The following is a 22,191-nucleotide window of genomic DNA, read 5'->3' on the forward strand; positions in this document are numbered from 1 at the left end:
CAGGACCCCTGGTATTGCCTCTGGATGAACAGGACCCCGATCGATCGAGCCGGTTGGGGCTGGATGAACAGGACCCCGTGGAGGGCTGGATGAACAGGACCACCCCGTGGAGGGCAGGATGAAGAGTAGACGGTGGAGGGCAGGATGAACAGTAGCCCGTGGAGGGGTGGCTGAACAGGAGCCCGTGGAGAGGGCTTGTTGAACAGTAGCCGGTGGAGTAGCGCGCGGTGGAGGCTGGATGAACAGGAGCCCGTGGATAAACAGTTGCAGGTGGAGGCTGGAGGAGGTCGACGGTGGATGAACAGTAGCTCATGGAGGCTGGAGGGGGTCGACGGTGGAGATGAACAGTATCCTGTGGAGTCCCATTTTGCGGTACGCCACACCCCTCCCGATGGACAGGACCCCCGTTTCGACCGTAGCGCTCCAACACAAGTCCGTTTCCTCCGTTTTGCGGTACGCCACACCCCTCCCGATGAACTTGACCCCGTTTTGACCGTAGGAGATCTGTTTCCTCCGTTTTGCGGTACGTCAGACCCCTCCCGATCAACAGGATCCCGTTTCGAACGTGACCGGTCGAACACAAGGCCGTTTCCTCCGTTTTGCGGTACGCGAGGCCTCGTTTCCATCGCCTGTTCTGTCCAAGCCCTCCCGATGAACATGACGCATTGCGTTGCCTCCCCATGAACACAACACATTTCGTTGCCTCTCCATGAACACGACGACGACACTGTTTCTCCGTTCCGACCTAGACATGTACACAAGCCCTAGCCGTATGTATGCGCGAGTAGGCGTTCGAGACTCCGCCCATATGTACACATACGTGGCCGTATTTTCTTTCTTGCACCCTGGCCGCTGTACGTACATGTACATGCTATGTGCGCGCCTCTACTACGACACGTGCGCGCCTCTACATCCACCAGTATATATGTACGTACACGTTCGCGACCAGAATGACAACGCTACGTAAGCTTCGACTAGGTGGGTCCCGACTGTCAGGCACTTCCTTGCGGGCGAAGATGTAGCTGGTGGGTCCCAGCAGTCAGGGGCAAACATTTTTTTCGCGAAATACGGTGGCCCGTCCGATGGGTCCCCTCTGTCAGGTGGAGGAATAATTATTTTGCACGTAATAAGGAGGCACTTCCTTGCTGTGGCCGTGGACCCAACTGTCAGCCTCTCCACGTACAGTCCACGTCAGATGGAAGCCGTTCCTTGACCACGTTGACCACGCCGCGCCGAGAGCACCAGGGCATTGGACAACGGAGAGGCCTAGGAAGGGGAAGACGCGGAGCCGGGGAAGACGCGGCAGTGGATGCCCACGCGTAGAGGAGTACGAGGGTTCACTGGTTCGCTGCGGTGTGAGGCTGCCGTCGCCGCAGAATAACAGGGGGTGTGGATGAGTAGAGGGATGGCCTAGCCGGCGGTGGGAGTAGTAGGGGGCGGTGAGGCCTCCGCCGCATCGCAGCCGGCCACGGGAGGCAGGAGCACGAGGCACGACCGGCGCTGGTTTGGGCGGCTGGAGCAAGAAGACCAGAGGTTGAAGAAGCACTACGGCCGTTGGATGGACATTGTACGGTCACTGGAGCTAGAATCATGCATATTGACTAAGTTGACAAAGCCCTTCGTCCTGTCAACTTAGTAGGCCCACAAGTCAGCCTCCCACCAAGGTGGGTCCTAGCTAGCAGGGGGTATTCATTTTTTGTGCGTAATAAGGAGGCACTTCCGGTGGGTTCGAGCTAACAGCAGGGGGAACGTTTTTTTCGCGAAATACGGTGGCCCGTTGTGTGGGTCCCAGCAGTCAGGGACAAACATTTTTTTCGCGATATACTGGTGGGTGTCCGGTGGGTCCCTGCTGTTAGTTGGAGGAATAATTATTTTCTGCGTAATAAGGAGGCACTTCCTTGTGGCTGTCGTGGACCCAACTATCAGCCTCTCCACATACAGTATTCTTCCGATGGAATTCGGTCGTTGACCACATTGACCACGCCGCGCCGACAGCACCACGGCGGTGGACGATGCGGAGCCGGGGAAGACGCGGCAGTGGATGCCCACGCAGAGAGGAGTATGAGGGTTCACTGGTTCGGCTGCGCTGCTGTCGCCGCAGAATAACAGGGGGTGTGGGTGAGTGGAGTGGAGGGATGGCCTGGCTAGTGGTGGGAGTAGTATGGGGGCGGTGAGGCCTCCGTGGCAGCACAGCCGACCACGGGAGGCAGGAGCAGGCGGCACGACTGGCGCTGCTTTGGGCGGTTGGAGCAAGAAGACCAGAGGTTGAAGAAGCACTACGACCGTTGGATGGACATCGTACGGTCAGTCGAGCTAGAATCATGCATATTGACTAAGTTGACAAAGCCCTTCGTCCCCGTCAACTTAGTAGGCCCACTATACTGGGTCCCAGCTAGCAGGGGGAGTATTCATTTTTTTTGCTTAATAAGGAGGCACTTCCTTGCGTGCGAAGATATAGCTGGTGGGTCCGAGCTGTCAGCGGCGGTAACGTTTTTTCGTGAAATACAGAGGCGGTTTCGGTGGGTCCCAGATGTTAAGTGGAGGAAATCATTATTTTGCGCGTAATAAGGAGGCATTTCCTTGCGTGCGGCCATGGACCCAGCTGTCAGCCTCTCCACGTACAGTCCACTTCAGATGCATGTCGGTCATTGACCATGCTGACCATGCCATGCCGAGAGCACCAGGGCGGTGGACGACGGCGAGGCCTAGGAAGGGAACGACACAGAGGTAGGGAAGACCCGGCCGTTGTTTTTGTTTCCCATGCGGAGGGGAGTACGACTATACGAGGGTTTACTGGTTCGTCTGCCGTCGCTGGAGAATAACAACAGGTGTGGGTGAGTAGAGGGATGGCTAGGCCAGCGATGGGAGTACGATGGGGCGGTGAGGCCTGCGCGGCAGCATAACCGGCCGCGGGGAGGAGGGAGCAGGCAGTCCCGCCGGCGCTTGTTTGAGCAGCTGGAGCAGGAAGAGCAGAGATTGAAGAAGCACTACGGCCGTTGGATGGACATCCAACAGTATACATGCCATCTGTGGAAAGCATCAAATCCGTGGAAAACAACATACATCCCATCTGCCATTATTTCAAATAATTTACAGCCCATTTGCTAATTCTTACTGGTTTTTTTGGAGCCCATATTCTTTATGTTAGCATTACAGCCCATATTGTGGCCACAGTTAAAAAATTATACGAAAATATGCATATGTCGGTGTGGTCTGAACTGTTTTTAATCCCGAAATTTTGAGTCACATTCAGACTGATTTAAAAGATAAATGTATATCAATATAAAATCGAATAAATTGTCCATGCATAAAAATCAATGCAATTTAAAATCTCGAAATAAAAAAAAAGATATTTGAAAATAATTGCCGGTTTGATGTGTTTTAAAAATGTACAACCCATTTCTCATTACTGATAGGCCATTTTCTTGGCCAGCCGAATGAAGCTCTCCTCGTCTTGAAAGATTTGCAGCCCAACAGGCCTGATAAAGCGACTTACTTGACAAATCACAAAAGAACTGAGCTAGCCATTTTCAGAAAGAAAAAAACTACTAGGCTGGTCTTTGGTAAACATAAAAGAAAAAGCTGTCTAGACATGCCAGAGTGTCCTGCACAGCCCAATTGACACCCTGCTTCCGTCTCAAAAACAAATTAGATAAATGCCACTCCAATTATGGCGATTCGTAAAAATGCCACTGCAATTTCCAAACTTTGAAAAATGCCACTGCAATTTTTGCAAACTTTGAAAAACGCCACTCCAGACTTCGAAAAATGCCACTAGAAATGGCATGAAATGGCATTTTTCAAAGTTTGGAAATTGCAGTGGCATTTCTCGGATGCACCAGATTTGGAGTGGCATTTATCAAATTAACCCAAAACAAAAATAACTGGGCGAGCTGCTGGGTCCCTGGTGTCAGCCGCTCGTTGTGCAATTCTCTCGTTTGTTGACTACGTTGACAATGGCATGGGACCCAGATGTCAGAAATCCACTAGGAGGAGCTATTTTTTATTGGCTTGAAATAAGGAGGCACTTGCCTGCGTAATGCCATGACCTTGGCGGGTCCCTACTATCATCCTCTCCACGTACAATCATCTCCTGATTGTGTACACGTCAACTTGCTAGGCCCACAAGTCAGCCTCTAAACCGTGGAGGACAAATACAACCCATTTAAAAAAATAACAGCCCATTCCATACGTTCAAATGGAAAGTTCAACATTCAGAGCAAAGTAACAGGTCTGATCCACATATAGAGTACTGAATTTCCACGTTGACAACCATCATAGCCAAGTTAACTATCTACTCCCACTAACAATCTAGTAGCATACAAGTACTAACTTACTCTTAGCTAACTAGACGATGTCGGTCGCCATCTGCTGTCCATGCTAAACGCCGGCACCGGCGTCCTCCGCCTCGCCTCGGACTTGCCAGAGGTGCGATAGGGCGCGTTGCTCATGCACGTTGGCCCTTTCCATGCCGGCGTGGTCCACCGAAGCTTCGACTTCCAAACGGGAAACCCACTTGACGAGTTGGTAGTAAAAATCAGCGTCGCGAACGCGTGCGTGCCGGACAGCCTCCAGGGCTATTTGCCGGGCGCCGGCCTCCACGTAGTCGGCCCAGTTGCGGGCGCTCTGCTCGCGACTCAGAGCGTCGGTGCGCTGCTGCTCCATGTCCCGCTGGTGGCGCAAATCGGTGATACACTGCTCCTCCGCCAGGCGGTCGCGCTCCAACAACTCCTGCTCCTCCGCCATGCGGTCGCGCTACAACAACTCCTCGATCTCCGCATTGCCATCTAAAGACAGATAGAATGCCTCCTCCCTCCGTCTGCCTTCCGGTGAAAACCCGAACACTAGTTCCGGCGGTGACCGCCTCCGGCGTCGCCTACGCGGACGGGCGGGGGCATGGCAGACGTGGCGAGCGACGTCGGGCCGGTGGGGGCTTATGAGGATATGGCGAGTTGGGTCATGGTGGCACCTGAGAAGGCAGAGAAACAGTACTTATAGGCAGAAGGTAGCGCGACGGTCATCGGAATTCAATGCGTAATGGCTTAGCGCGCCAGCTTGCCGTGGAAAACTAGAGAAACTGAAATTATGACTATGCCGTCCCGTCCCGTCTGGGTCGCACGCCGGCATGGTGGTCAAACGAGTGCACTCGAATCATCTCCCTCCTTGTCAATAATGATTCCACGGATTTAAAGCGTATATTTTTTCGCATCAGTTAGCTGCCTTAATTACGACCGGCTGCATGCAGGCACTCAGAACCGCTCGCAGGCAGTACGCGAAGCAGCATGCAACGAGTCGCAGCCGAGGGCACGCATGCAGCCACTTAAATCGCTGGAATTAATTAGGCTTAAACTTTTGCATGCCGTTAATTATTGCCATGCCTTGGTCTTGCTGCTTTGCTCACAGGACTAATAAATCCCGGACGGAGGGAGTACCTTGGTTGGTGAGAGGTTTGAATTAAGCCCTGCAAACCGGAAAGGAGGTACTAGTACGTGCGTGATCCGCTATTTATTCGTGTAGGATCGAGTAGGTTGTTTCTTGAATTGAGCCCTACAAACCGGAAAGGAGGTAGTACGTGCGTGATCCGCTATTTATCCATGTAGGATCGATAGTGTAGCTTGTCAGTTTCTTCAGAGGTAGGCATTTTTATCCGTGTAGGATCGATAGTGTAGCCTGTCAATTTCTTCAGAGGTAGGCATTTTTATTCAAAAAACTGCCACTTCGCATCTTGCGTCGCAAATAAAACTGCCAGGAACGCATTTGTAGGCTAGCTAGTGATCGATCAGTAACTTGTAAACACCGAGCAAACAGAAATAAGTAACTGTTAATGCATCTCAATGATTCACAGATCATATACAAATATGTAGCTCCAAAAGCAAAGATCAGCCACTTTGGATCTTGCGTCGCAACTAAAACTAACTAGTACGATTCCCATACATAAGATCAACATGTTAATGCATCTCGATGATTCACATATCATATACAAATATGTAGCTCCAAAAGCAAAGATCTAGAAAAACATCTGTTCTTCCTACTAACATGGATGCTTCTCTTGGCCAACATTCAATACAGACTGAAAGACAATTTTTTTTGTGAAGTCTACAATTCCTCTTGCAAACGTAAGTGGTTTCACCAACAGCTGGAACCATGAGAATGAACCACACATGATGGAGGAACATCCACTGCAATATGATTTGGTCTTCTCTCGATCACACGGCGAGACTATTTTGGGAATACAAACTTTAACTTAGGCAAAATGATGCCCTTTGTATAATCAGACCAAAGCAATGAAGCACCTAGTGTTGGCCAATAAATAGTACAGTACTACTTTTCTGCAGTCCATGAAGTGACTATCCAGTCTTTCTGTGTCTATTTTCAAATGGCACTGCATGCAGTGACTATACTAAATTGCGGGCACTTTGTTTGTTTGCCAAATAGCAACGGACAGACATCTCTGTCTGCACAAATATCAAGCAGCTAGTAAACATATACCACACCTTGTATTTTCGGTTTAAACATGTCTCTTCCGCTTAGCATTTGTCATGTTCTGCACTGGACAATTTCATACAGTTATGTTTTGCCCTGGACAATTTCATACTGAATTGATTTGCTGGTTCAGAGCAGAAATATAGCGCCTATTCTTCATCAGACCAAGGATATCCATGTTCGTAGTGATGGAAGAGGTGAAATCGATACAACCGAAATTGAGCATCCAATCATTGAATCCTGTCCTGCACCTCCAATGTAGGTCCACCCTGCCAATAAATTCACATGCAAACCACTAGTATTACTATCTAATGATAGTACAAAAAGAGTAGCAATATAGTAGCAAACCATGTAACTTCGTAATGAACAGCTCATAGTGCCACCAATTGGATATAAAGGTTTGGAAAAAAAAACATGCTCCTAATGTTGAACCAGTTGGACTTTTTGTGCAGTTCCACTAAAATCGAGCATCCCTGTTTGCATAGATATTGAAAGTATGATTACTCTAAAAGTGGCACTAGTTGAAGCATAGACTCACAAATATAAGCATTCCAATTTCTTAATGGGAAAAGGTAGCAAGACTGTTTCTAACCACCTGTTTGAAGGAATAAATAAAGCAACATCGGCTGATGTCAGGAAGGCATACATAGTTTTTTCTAGAAAAGTGAGCCATTCCTGACCTTTCCTCTTCTTTTAAGAAAATTTTGTGCAGTTCTACTAAAATAAAATTCCATCACCGCCTTGACAATTCATTGACACTGTACAAAAGGAAATGACTTAACATTACATCATGATGTCAGGTATGTAGTCGACAGGCATTAGAGACAAACATACAAACCTCCTCAAGAGAACAGCCGGAGGAGGTGCCCACTCTTGACCTTTCCTCTTGTCTTCATAATTGTCTGTGCAGTTTAACCAAAATAAAATGACATCAACGCCTTGGCATTTTGGTGACATTGTACAAAAAAAATTAACTTATCTCATGAAAGTGAGGTATGTAATCTATAAGCATTAACAGTGCAAAAATCTGAAGGTAGTAACAAGTTTCATCGTTGGTATACTGGCTGTGCAACAGCATTAGAATGCCTTAGTAGAAAAATCTTTAATACATCCACAATCAACAGCTAACCCTGAAATAATCCAGTGACATTAAATGACACTGCTTAAATTTATGGGTGGCATTAGACTGAGAGCGGCATTAGTTAAATGTGGCATCACTTTAGCAGTAGCATTGCTTGACTTGACTGCTGGCGTTATACTAACAGCAAAAAAAGTGGCAATAAGAGCATGGGAGGCCCATTCGTACAATGGGCGCACCAGTACGATGTACCTCCACGGACGCAGAGTGGTGAGGGAGGTATGGTTGCCCAGAGCAACAAATATCCAGGCATCATATGTGGATTACGTCCCATTTTTGTTCTCTTTAGCCACCTTTTTCCTATGCGAGGACAACAAACCGATCGACTTGGTCATTCTCTATTGCATTGTCATGCCTTTCTACCCTTCTTCAACCAAGAGACACGAGACTCGTTCCTTAGCTACTGATTTTCCCCTTTTCAACCTAGATGCGGGTTCGATGCCTACTCTCTTGGACAGTACAGTCTCCCTTCCTTTCCTTATTCAACCCAGACATGGACTAGTCTGCATGAAGTAGGGTTTCCTTTAATAGTGCAAATTATGGTTTTCGTCTGCGTGGCCAGCAGAGCAGAGGATAGCAAATTGGGAAGATGGTGGAGTGGAAAAAGATCCACATGCAATGACGTGGCAGATGGGGCAATAGAACAAGGTTATGGTTTGAAAAGAGGTAGCATACTTGAGGGTTGGTGGGAAGTGGCTTTGCTCGTGGTCGTCGTCCTCCGCACACACTATGGCAACAAGCTTGGGGACGGAGGCCATCCCGCGCGGGAGCTAGGTCTGAGAGGATGGCCTTGTCATCAGTGCGTGACCTCGCTCGCTGACGACGAGTGCGTCAACGCTGCACGTCCTTTTCTTCCCCGGCGGATCTGTGACCACCGGTGAGGAGGGAGAGAGGGCCCGTCTATTTTAGATCTGGAGAGAGGGTGGTAGTGTGAGAAGCAAGTGGGCACCCCTTAGCAAGAAAGCGCTCAAGCTCCAGCCTATATATCTTTTTTATACTACTAGTACTGGAGGTGGAGTAGTGGTAGAGTAGTTTATATTTTCTCCGCGTACAGTACCAGTTAGTCGTGCTTCAAAACTAATCAGCACGCCATTAAAAAATAAAGGTCGATAACTAATGCGGCACCTCGGGCCAACGCGGCCAGATCGCATTTTGCACGAGAGATTACACACCATGTTTCGTTGACATGTGGTCCCGTTCCAACATATCAGTGAGACGACAGCGAGTAGTAGGAGTATTTCCGAACGGACGTGTAGGCCGGGGTGCCTCTTCGTGAACTGTGGCAAACTCGCAACCGTTCACCGACTCTTCGCCTTTCCCTCTTGATTTGGAACTGCTGTCGCACGCTCTTCCTCTCCCACCTCCATTTTCCTTCAGCCCTTCACCCTTTCTTCTGCCATTGTTCGATCGCCTTCTCCATGGAGGGAACAGGCCGGAAACGACCCCGTTATTCTTACCCCGATCTAAAATATGACGTGGTGGAGGAACTTATTGATTGGTGCGACGTCATCACCTCGGCTAGCATGGCAGGTTCGTTCAAGCCCATTCTCGACTCAACTAATAACATCATTACAAAGAACCCAAGAGTCAAGGAGCGGTTTGATCTCCCCTATCTTCTTCGCCGTGACCTTGATGACTGGCATCGGCACGACGGAGGCCTCGCCCTGTGCCAGTTGATGCCGCTTGATAATGATACGTATGATGTTAAGATGCCATCGTTTGAGGGCAAGGCTTGGGCGAGCGCAAATGGAGATTGGGTTGTTTACATTGGGTCCAACTGCGAGTGGGAACTTGTGAATGTGTACACTCGTGACCGGGTTCCACTTCCAAAAATCTCAGCAGACTGCCCAGAGGTTGAGCACACCGGTATTGTACGCACGTTCAAATACGATCATGGTGACTGTCTTCTATGGAAGATAGCAATTTGCCGAATTCCCAACCGCTCTTGGAATTACAACAACTATCAAGTTGTTGCTATCTTCGACAAGCTTGTTACCGTCCTTCGTGGTTCGACTCGATGGATATTGCTCAAAAATCATTTTCTGTACACGGATGAGTACTGTGATGCAATTCAATACGAGGGCCTTGTGTTTGCTGCCACCACTCGTGGCACTGTTTTTGAATGGGATCCTCGTAGTTTCGGTACATTTGTCTTCCACCATAATTATAATTGTTTCATCTACATGCATGTGGGTTAGCAAGTTTCCCTTTACTAATTAACCTTCTTCTTGTGTTTCCAAGGTCCTGTGAACATCCCACCACCTATACTTGAAAAAATTTATAACCAAGGGGGAGATGACGATGGTGATGATCACGAGCATGAGGACGAGCAGAACCCATATACTCAGTGGCTCCTGGCAACTAATTCCGATGGATCACCTCTTCTTGTGTGTATACATCCCACTGATGATGTTACTACGAAGGAAGCAGGTGTAGTCTCCCATGGTCACACTCTCCAGACCTATTCCAACACCCGTGGCATGGTATTCGGGATGGATACTAGTGTGCTAGTGCCAACTCCTTCTCCCTGGTACAGAACTGATAGTCTTGGAGAAAACTCGCTCTTCCTTGGACAAAACTATCTGATGATGGTGAAAGGCGATCCAACTGCTGTTGACACAACGTTAACAGTACCATTTATGAGAAGCAACTGTGTATATACCTCGGACATTTGGGTGGTTCCCTACCCTGGTACTGATATAGTAGCCCGCTTTAGCCTGGATGATCAGTCCTACGTTGGTTTCCAGATCGACAATCGATGGCCCGTCCCAGAGAATCACTTGTGGTTCAAAGCAAGCGTTTCCAACGCCGAGGAATGGTTGAGTTGAAGTTCATTTCATTGCTTGTTATTTGTTGTGTGGTGAAAACTTTAGTATTTATAATGTATCCTCGTTGTCGATGTGGGTTGATGACCTGTTGTATGTAATAAAATGATATGCCTATGATAAACTTACTAAATTTATGAATGGCTTTCGAGTTGCTTCTCTGAGTGAGTGGTGCGACGAGGCAAAAAAATATTTTCCGAATACATAATTGTACGTGCATTGCAACAGGTTATCGGATGAGGCCAATCAACAATAGTAGTACACTATTTGTACTAGCTTCACATGCTTCGCGCGTCAGGCGGGTGTTTTTACTGTAGCCATATGTTAATGTGTTCGCTGTACGTAACCAGCACCTCGAATCCTTGATACTACTCGTATATAGTAGGAATAAGTAGTAGGAGTAGTAGCATGGCATGGGCCAGAACAAGCATTCATGTCTAGGAGTACGGCACACGCCACCACCACGACATCCATCTGACACCATATTATTTCTTGGAGTCCGTGCTAGAGCAATCTCTTCAACCTCGTCGTTTCTCTAACTTCAGCCATCGCGCGGCAGGCGAGGTGGGGGTTTGCCGATAGTCGGTTTCCTTAACTACGGTCCCACTTGTAAGGCCAACTCCAACGCACGACCCCAAATGCACCTTCGTTTTGCACGAACTCCAACAATAATTTTGACTAGAAAAGCAAGACCAAAGAAAACAAGAACCACAAGAATACATTTTACTACTCCTGTATGTTGGATTAGTGCCTTCTCGATGCATTCATTGTTGATTTGTGGAGGCTCGATCTTGCGTCTGTGCTAGCTAAAAGTGATAGAACATCTACTAAATTGCGCTCTATCAGTATATGGATGTACTCTTCTTCCCAATACAAAAACTTGCATCCATTCTACTCCCTCCGTTGCACAATACATGCCTTCTATTTGTCAAAATATATATGTATCTAGACATGTCTTACTTTATAGGTACATCCATTTTTGGACAAATGGAAGTCAAGTATTTTGGAATGGAGGGAGTACATAATAAATTTTTTAAGTTAGCACAACTAGTCTAATTCGAGCGCAGAACCGAAGATTTGGTCGGGTTCTTCCTCCTTTTGCCGACACGTGGAACATCCAGCATCCAGGTCGTGTCATGAAAGAAAATATAGTGGTAGTTGAAGCCACGAGATGTGCATCTTGGGTTAAACTGTAAATAGAATCTTACTACTCTTGAGTAACTCCAAAAGCGGCCACCAAAGATCTTTATTGGATTTGTTTTTCATCACCAGCACATCGAGGTGAAAGATGTGCAGGTTCAGTGGGTCCTCTTGCATTTTCACAGACATGTGGGACCGCATGTGATCAAATAGACGATGGGCTCCGTGCATCCGCTGGCTGGCTGAGAAGAGAGATAGAGGAGGGCTGAGCACGGACTGCAGGAAATTTGTTCTACGTACCTCGATATAGGCTCGATATAGTGGGGTGGCATGGGCCATAACTAGCATTCACGTCTAGCAGTACGGCACACGCCACCCACACGAGTCCCATCCGACACCAATTTTCTTGGAGTCCATGCTACAACCATCTCTTCTCCCTCCCGTTTTCTCCGCCATCGCGCGGTGGGCAGGGTGGGGGTTTACCGGTAGTCGGTTTGCTCAACCGCGGTCCCACTTGTAAGTGAAAATGCAACACCGTACGCATTCCCGCTTGAGCGGCGTGCCGGACCAACCGTGTGGGGGTGCGACGCGAACACGACAGGCTTTTCCTTTTGAACTCATAACTTGTAAAATTTGGTTCTGCTCCATGGCGCAACCGATAGATAGAAAATACCGATTTTGCCTAGAGTAATGAGAAGTTTGGTTCTGGCACCGTTCATGCATGAAGTACGTACGAAAATTATGAAGTTGATGCGAAAGGTAAGATAATTATTGTAGTATCATATACTACTACATGGATTTGACGGAAAGATAAAAATACATACGGATCCATCAACGTTCAACGACATCCTGATGCCCTAGTGCGCCGGGTCACCAACCGATGTGTGAGGAGCAGCGGCTTTGGCGGCGAGCTCAACGTGCTTCTGAACAGTGCCGTCCAAGGTTGCCCTGCCGCTCCAAGAAGGCCAGGATCCTATCGTCCTCCTCTTGCATGTAGTAGTCCTTGTGGACGATTTGCGCATAGACGTGGGTGATTATGTCGATGGTGTCTTGCTGCGCCAGGTGCTGCGCGGCGAGCGCGACCTCGAGGTGGACATTCTCCGGCGCGACGACGGGTAGTCGCAGGGCCACCAGTGCATCTAAGAGGTTGTTACCATAGTTGCCGTTGAGGGTGGTGGGCATCGCAGAGCCTGGGCGCATCGGCTGGAGGCTTACGTCAAAGTCGTTCACATGCTTTTTGACGATGGTGAACTTGTCGAGGAAACCAACGAGGACCTCATCGAACAAGGAGACGAAGTTATCGTCCAAGAGGCCCCTCTCCCTGGCGGCCTCAAGAAATACTACCTGGAGACGTTCCTCGGTGCCGGGCGCAGGTTAGAAGTCAAACTTTGGAAACTTTGATCAGGTTTACGCAAATGTTATTTATATCTACAATACCAATGATACATCATACAAAACTACATCTCATGGTGAATCTAATGGTATATGTTTGCCGTACTAGATGTAATTCTTTTTCTCCACGTACATGGTCAAACTTTGTGATGTTTGACTTTTCAATAAATCTATATGCTATGGACCGAGGAGAGTGCCTCAGTTGAGACAGATCAAGTGCGTGTGAAGGAGAATGAGTAAGTGTGCAAAAAGAGTATGTGTGTGAAAGAGAAAGTGACAACAAACGATAAATTAGAGAGAGTGTGTGTTTTTTCGTTTCTTATGCGAACATATCACGCATGCATCTCCGAGATGAAAAAGCGAGGCGAGGAGATACACGAAGATAGCTAGTGTGTGATTGTTTGCAACGGAGAGAGACACCCCTGTAGCACATGTCCAATAGAGGTGTGGACAACAAGGAACAAATGTTGAGAGGGACACATGGATGGCATGGACGCATGGGGAGGGAGAGAGGGTGTGTTTGTGATAGAGAGATCCCGTCGAGATCATGAGGGGACTATATGGGTGGGAGATCGAGGGAGTGCGTGCGCGATAGAAAGATGCCCTGGGAGAAATCGAGATAGACCATGCACATGTTTGTGATGGAGACTAAGATTAGCTAGTCATATACATATAGGGGGGACTGCGTGTGCCTACAATTGAGTGAGAGACCATCATACTTGGCTAGCTGGGCATGAGATTTTGTGCGTGCGTGTGTGTGAGATGGAGAGAGAACGAGGGGGAGAGATAGAGTTTTAGATGGGCCTATCGAGTGCGAGTGAGATATGCATGTGTATGTTTAACCCAAGTGGATGGAGAGTTTGAGAGAGGGGGGGGGAGAGCTTCGAGACGACATTGTGGTGCGTGAGAGAGTTACAGGCAAAGAGCCAAGGAATCTGTATGCGTACGATGAGTGCACCCAAGATATCTAGCTTGGACTAGCTAGAGTATCATACATAGTGTGAGAGAGAGACCTATAGATGGTGTATATATGCATGCGAACTAGAAAGACCCCCCCACACACAAAGAGAGAGAGAGATGGAGAGAAAGGGAGAGGGACGAACAAGGTTTTTGTGTCGGATGCGTGTGACAGAATTGAAGATTGTCGGCGAGAGAGAGAGAGAGAGAGAGAGAGAGAGAGAGAGAGAGAGAGAGAGAACATGAGTCCGGGAGAGGGGGAGGTCGCGTTTTATGCATTAAAGACTGATATAAACCATGTTTCGATATAAACTTGCATTCAAATATTTAAATTGGAGAACATGTTGTCTGCAATCCACACATGAACGGATATATGCGTATATCAAACAAGTTCATTAATTTGACTTTCAACATGTTCATGGAGTACTATAATACTGTACAACATGCTACTCGATTGAGGTGTTCAATTTTGGATTTAGTTCACTATTTTGACCTACTGAATGAGCTATTTCATTGAATCAAGATATTTCATTTTGGGTTTGATTCGCGTTTTTGAGTGGGTCAACTATTTGTCTTATAGTAAATCGCTAGCAACGAGCATGTAAAAACACATTACTCCCGAGCATCATCTCTCCATCTAAAAAAGAAGTGGCAAGCTAATATTTCAAAATTTGATCCGAATCGACTTGGTAAGGTAGACGTGGATGCTCGTTCTCCCAAAATTTGAACGAACCGTTAAACATCCTCTCTGCTCGGTGGAATTGGCCCGAGCAAATAAATGGGAGACGCGAAATTATCGTCCTATGTGGGACACGCATCAATTGGCCCGTTGTACATCGAGGGTAGGTTCGTAACTTCATCCAAGCGCACCTTCTCCTTGGCCGAAATGACATGTGCCGAATAATTCATAAACCATGGTCGGCAAAACACGCTCTCCTCGCCCTAAATAGCTCGCGCCCACTATTTCAAAACACGCTCTCCTCGCCCGAATTCGCTCGCGCCCACTATAGTTCAAAACACGCCCTCCTCGCCCGAAATCGCTCCCGCCCAGAGAAGCAAAGTTACTCTACTATCCCCGACCCTCAGTACACAGACCCAAGCCGAGAAGCCTATAGGCAAGGGTAGAACTATAACTTCCCCTCACATTTCAGACAAATGCGTCCGTAAGACATGGTTCCACTCCCCTCCCAATTTCCCCCGCTCGCCCCCATTCATACCTCGTGAGCGCCAAATCACCTTCTCCCTGGGAAGCTCCCTTCCCCCGAGCCGCGAAACCTCAGCCCTACCTCCATGGCGCCCCCACCACACCAATTTCACAGGCTCCCTCCTCCTTAATGCCGGAGACACTGTCCATTTGCCGTCGTGCACTGGGCCGTGTGCCTCTTACTCCGTGCTGGTGGTGCTGCCTCGACAACGGCCGCGTGAACCGTACCGGAGCCGATTCACCCCTGCTGTTGTTCACGGCACCGGAGCGGCTCCAACTTTGGATCCGTCCAGAGTCCTGGCGCTGCTTCGGCGTAGCCGTCGACCGTCGTGACATCGCTCTTTCCCTGCCGCCGGTCGCCACCGCAACCGCGCCGGCCTCACCGACTCGGCAGCTAGACCTGCCTACTTCACCATGCCACCAGATAGGTCGCACCCTCATCTCAAATCACTTTATTTAGGCGTCAGTTGTCTGAATTTTTATTCTGGGCCAATCGATTTGCAATGGGAAGCAGCACCCCTCGAGGCGGCGGAGCTCCTAGGCCGCCGGTTGGCTGGTGTCTAACGTAAGGGTGTGGGGCCGCAAGTTCGCCGTGGAAGCAGCGCTTAGATGGCTATCTTTTAGAGTTGCGTGGGTTGAAGGTACTGCCGCCGCCGGATCTGGATGACGGGGAGTCTTTGTGGATTGGCCCGGGGGCGGCGCAACCATGGCAGTGCGGTGGGGTGGGGAGCAGGGTTTTGGCCGGGGCCACGGACGGCGAAGGCAGGCTGCTGTGCCGTTGGTCGCTGGCTCTTTGGGGAAGATTCCGAACAGTGTCAGCCGGGAGGCACAAGATGGCCAGCCATCCGACGTAGATCGGACAGTACCAAAATAAAATAAAATCGGGTGACCCCAATTTAGTCTTCAGTCAACAGACGGGTGACCACTCTCGTAGCTTGCTGTTGATCTCTTAGTGTATTTCTTCAGATCAAAGAGATATGTCGTTCTTAACATTATGCGTTATCTGCATCTTCAGACACACCGTCTTCCGACTCACCGCAGCTGCTCCAACAAGGGATGCATACACCACAAGGGAGCTATAGTCCCCACTCAACAGTTCCCTGCATCAAATGCGCGTGCCCGACATGCACAGCCACAACAACTGCAGGGCCATCGACAAGTCAGCACATGATGCTCACTCCTATGGATGGCAGCCAGATAGGTTGTACCCTCATCTTACTTGTGTGCAACATTTATGGCTTTGTTATTCATCTAAGCATGGAAAATAGATCATCACATTTCACTGTATATTCATGCTGATCTCTTACGGGTCTTGTTCAGGAGTTAACGCTATTCCATAGTTCAGCTAAGATACTTGTTCTTTAGGTAACACTGTTCCATAGTTATCATCCATCAGCCAATGCTATCCCACAGGCTGGTGATTATAGTATTATACCACTTCTAGTATTTCCTATGTTGTTCTTTAATACTTTTGTGTGCCATCTAGTTAATCTCGAGTACAAACGATACATATTCTGCAGCTTTCATCTATGTTCTCCCTTTAGTTTATGAGACCTGTTGCTGCTAGTTAACCTCAATCCTACTATTTATGCCATCTCCTACATGCACTCATTACATAAATCTAACTAGTTGTCTTCCATGCATGTCAGATATAATTGCACACACTGATATATCCACAAGAACCTCACAGAGCAATGTAAATGCCAATAAACTTGATGTCAATGATACCCAATATGATGGAACATGTAAAGGCAGCTCTTCAGAAGACTTGCAGGAAGATGATGAATCCTCTTCACCCCACAAGGTCCTTGCTCTAACTTGGCCTGTGATATGGGTACAACATGCATATAAGGTCCTGGAGTGTATCTACTCTGTTGCAATGCCATGTGCTTAGCATGCTGATCATGCATGTAAATATGTCACGCCTTCCTGTTTTTCAGTACCTATTCCATTCATGATAACATGTTTTCAAATTCAAGTACTGTCATTCTACTCTATCGCAATGCCATCTGCTTAATTTGGACATCATGCTTCTGAATATCTTATGCATTGTTATTCATCAGTATGTACTTCATCTGTCTACCCTACCATGTTTTTTTTACATTGAAGTGCTGTTCTAGTGCTCTGTTGCAATGCCATCTTATTTTCCCAATCATACACGTGTATGTTGCCTTAGTTATTTCTGTATGTATTCCGCTAGCATACAGTTTTACATTCAACTAGTGTTTTTTTGCTGTGTTGCCCTGTCGTATCCCTAGCTCTTACACCATACTCCCTTCGTCCGAATTACATGTTGCCGAAATGCATAAAAAAGGATGTATCTAGAACTGAAATACGCCTAGACCTATCCATTTTTTTCCAGATGGAGGGAATACATGTCAATATGTCATGCCTTTCTATTCTTCAGTACCTATTCCATCTCTCTGCTGCCGCATCTTTTATAATTAAAACACCATTCTTCTATACAAGGCATGCAAGGGGAAGACGACTATGTTAGAATCTGAAGGGTTACAAACAAGGACTTTGCAAAAGATCCAAATGCCAGGAGATAATAAACCAACTCCAATTTTTATAGATACTGCTCCCGCATAGAGAAACCCAACTCCTACTGATAATAAGCAGATTCCAGTGGCCAAAGAACTAGTCCGCTCCAGTCCAGCAAAAATATGTCAACTCAATTCTAAGAAGCGTGTGCGTATCCTTGCATCATGAAATTTTATAGCATGCTGATCATATTTTCTACATGTTTCTTACCCATCTCTCTTTTAGAAAATAAGCTTAACAGATAGAAGATTTTCTGCAATGGTATCGTTTATGAGGAAAGATTCTTGCATGAATTCTCTATGCTCCAATGTAGATGTAAGTACCTGCTGTATATCACTATATTTTTACATCAGCATGTATTTCGTTAATCGGCGTGAATCCAACCTTTATATGATCTAAATTTAGTTGTAGCAAAATGTATGATTAAAGGCCACAATGTTGATTTTTGCAAGGAAAACTGCCTGGTAGTTTTGCATCCTGAGCTGCATGAGTGTACTATCTCATATCAGTGGGTTTGAATACTTTGGTTCTGCAGTGGGTTTTTTAGTGTTTTTTACTGTGTTGTCCTGTCGTATCCCTAGCTCTTACACCATACTCCCTCCCTCCGGATTAAATGTCGCAGAAATGGATAAAACTGGATGTATCTAGAACTGAAATACGCCTAGACCCATCCATTTATTTCCGGATGGAGTGAATACATGTCAATATGTCATGCCTTTCTATTTTTAGTACCTATTCCATCTCTGCTGTAGCATGTTTTATAACTGAATCACCATTCTTCTATATAAGGCATGCAAGGGGAAGACGGCTATGTTAGAATCTAAAGGGTTACAAACCAGGTCTTTGCAAAAGATCCAAACGCCAGAAGATAATAAACCAACTCCATTTTTCATAGATACTGCTCCAGCACAGAGAAACCCAACTCCCACTGATAATAAGCAGATTCCAGTGGCCAAAGAACTAGTCCGTTCCAGTCCAGCAAAAGAATGTCAACTCCATTCTAAGAAGCGTGTGTGTATCCTCGCATCATGAAATTTTATAGCATTCTGATAATATTTTCTACATGTTTCTTACCCGTCTCTCTTTTAGAAAATAAGGTTAAACGACACAAGACTTCCTCCATTGGGATCGTATTCGAGGAAAATATCTTGCAGGAATTCTCTGTGCTCCAGTGATGATGTAAGTACCTGTTGTATATCACTATATATTTACATCAGCATGTATTTTGTTAATCGGCATGAATCTAACCTTTATCTGATCTAAAATTAGTTGTAGCAAAAATGTTAAAGGCACCAATGTTGATTTTTGTAAGGAAAACTGCCTGGTAGTTTTGCGTACTGAGCTGCATGAATGTGCTATCTCATATCATGCACATTACTGAATTGTAGTGCTTCTCTGGTTGCCCATTCATTCATTGTGTCAATGTTGCTTTCGTATTACCTTACCTGGCTGATGAAAGTTGTGCCATATTGTGTTAATTTGGTGTAGGCTAGTTGCCCAAACGTTCATTGTGTCAATGTTGCTTTCCTATTATCTGACTTGCCCAATGATAGCAATGCTAGTGTGTTAATTTTGTGCAGGCTACTGAAGATAAGAAGAAAAACTCTGAAAACATCAGGGCAACCCCATTGTTTCTTTCTAGTAAATCTAGGCCAGGTAATATGGCAATAACTCATGATTAATCTGTTTGGTTCCCATCCTAATTTATGTTATGATGCAGTGGTCAAGACACTCTCCAATATCAATAATACAAGCTTGCCAAAATCGCCATCTGAATCTGTTCAGTATCCTTTGTCTCGAATGCAACGGAATAAATGTATGTTTGTGAACCAATTAATGGCTGAAGTAATGATGGAAATGGTGGATGAAGCAGAGGTGCAGAGTCGTGTGACACAACAACTAATCAATGTTTTCAGAGATAGTGTGGCAAAGCAGCAAGAACTTGCCCACATGCTTATGGGCGTCATCTGTGCTGAGGTTGCAGATTGTGATGTTGTAGATGGTTAGGTTCTACTCATTTATTTGCATTGGCATCAATCTTTGATTGCCCAGTGGATGTAATTTCATGTAATATATTCTGGATGTGCAACGTTATTCCCTGTATGCCGTACCTTTGCTCGTCGTAATGGGCTCAAATTATCTAATTTGGCCTAAAGACATGAACGACCTTTAGTGGGCCCATTAAGTTAATGGGCCGTTACTAGGCCGAAAGTTAATGGTCGGCCCTCTTACCTCCCGGGTCGTTAATAGGCCGACATCAAAGCGGGCAACAGGTGGCCCAATTTATTTCACGGGCCGTTAACAGGCCGTTACTAAGTTTGGGCTACATATGGCCCAACTATACTGTAGGCCTTTAGCAGGCCGAAAGAGACAGCGGGCCTGTATTGGACCATGAAGAGCATGGGCCGATAAGAGGCCGAAAAGTCAGGTCATATTGTAAACGACCCAATTGTGTTGTGGGCCTTTAGCAGGCCGAAAGAGAAACCAGACTGGTATTGGACCATGAAGGGCATGGGCCGTTAAGAGGCCAAAACTAAGGTCCGACTACAAATGGCCCAACTCATTTATGGCCCGTTAACAGGCCGAAAGGCACACAGGGCCGGGAATTGGCCCAACACTTAAATGTGTTGCTAAAAGGCCAAAACTCAGATCCGACTACAATTGGCCCAACTGATTTATGGGCCGTTGTCGGTGTTAGAACCGGCGGATCTTGGTAGGGGGTCCCGAACTGTGCGTCTAGGCGGATGGTAACAGGAGGCAGGGGACACGATGTTTTACCCAGGTTCGGGCCCACTCGATGGAGGTAAAACCCTACGTCCTGCTTGATTAATATTGATGATATGGGTAGTACAAGAGTAGATCTACCACGAGATCGGAGAGGCTAAACCCTAGAAGCTAGCCTATGGTATGATTGTATGTTGTCCTACGGACTAAAACCCTCTGGTTTATATAGACACCGGAGGGGCTAGGGTTACACAAGGTCGGTTACAAAGGAGGAGATATACATATCCATATTGTCTAGCTTGCCTTCCACGCCAAGTAGAGTCCCATCCGGACACGACACGAAGTCTTCAATCTTGTATCTTCATAGTCCAACAGTCCGACCAAAGGTTATAGTCCGGCTGTCCGGATACCCCCTAATCCAGGACTCCCTCAGTAGCCCCTGAACCAGGCTTCAATGACGATGAGTCCGGCGCGCAGTATTGTCTTCGGCATTGCAAGGCGGGTTCCTCCTCCGAATACACCACGGAAGAATTTGAATACAAGGATAGTGTCCGACCCTGCAAAATAAGTTCCACATTCCACCGTAGAGAGAATAATATTTCCACAAATCTAATCTACTGACTTGCTTTGGGAACATGACGTTATGCCATGGCCCGGTGATTATTCGAACCGTTTCCTTTAACTAGCCCCGCACATAACGCGAGGCAGTTTTTTGACATGTCTTGTCAAAGCAGAGATCGTGTCCCCTTATCATGGGATTCTAATCAATACGGGCGTGGGTAACCCAACCGCGCCATCGATTATGGCGCTTGGGGGATAAGCGAGTTTTACCAGGCTAGTGGGGACGCATAGTTTCGTCCACCCATATAAAGGGATAAGGATTCACCTTTTCATCCACGCCTTATTCCTCCTTTGCTCATCCATTTTCGCACACTCGAGCTCCAGCGCCCAAGTCCGCATTTCTCACCTCGACCTTCCCCAACCATGTACGGAGCGGGATGCAAGTGGATGGTCTCCTCCGTCATGGAGGGACACATCAAGAAGCTGAGGAGAGCTGGATACCCGCCCGACGACATCGCACACCGGCTCCCAGATGAGGGGCAGCTCATCCCCACCCCCAGGCCCCATGAGAGGGTAGTGTTCCTTACCCATTTCCTCCGCGGACTGGGATTCCCTCTCCACCCATTTGTCTGGGGGCTCATGTTCTACTACGGCCTGGATTTCCACGATCTGGCCCCGAACTTTATCCTCAACATCTCGGCGTTTATTGTCGTGTGCGAGGCCTTCCTCCGCATCAAGCCTCACTTCGGCTTATGGCTGAAGACCGTCAATGTCAAGCTGAAGGTAGTGAGCGGCCGCCAGGCGGAGTGCGGAGGCGCCATGGTGGGTAAGATGCCCAACGTCACATGGCTCGAGGGCTCCTTCGTGCAAACCATAAAGGGGTGGCAATCGGGGTGGTTCTACATCACTGAGCCACGTGACCCTAAATGGGCAGCGGCCCCGAGTTCCGATCTGGCATCCCCACGCGGCTCATCTCCTGGCAAGAGAAGGGCATGTCCTGGGGTAGTTCGGGAGAGCTGACCGGACTCAAAACATGTATTCAAAACATGGTGAACAAGAAGCTCAAACTCGTCAACGTAGTCCAGGTCATGCTCATCCGCCAGATCCTCCCATGCCAACAACGGGCTTTCAACTTGTGGGAGTTCGACCCGGCCCAGCACCGAACTCTGAACAGGCTCTTCGACACAACTCACGAGGATGCCTGGAAGGTGCTATTCAAGGGT

This window comes from Triticum dicoccoides, chromosome 1A (genome assembly GCF_002162155.2).
Source record: "Triticum dicoccoides isolate Atlit2015 ecotype Zavitan chromosome 1A, WEW_v2.0, whole genome shotgun sequence".
NCBI lineage: Eukaryota > Viridiplantae > Streptophyta > Magnoliopsida > Poales > Poaceae > Triticum > Triticum dicoccoides.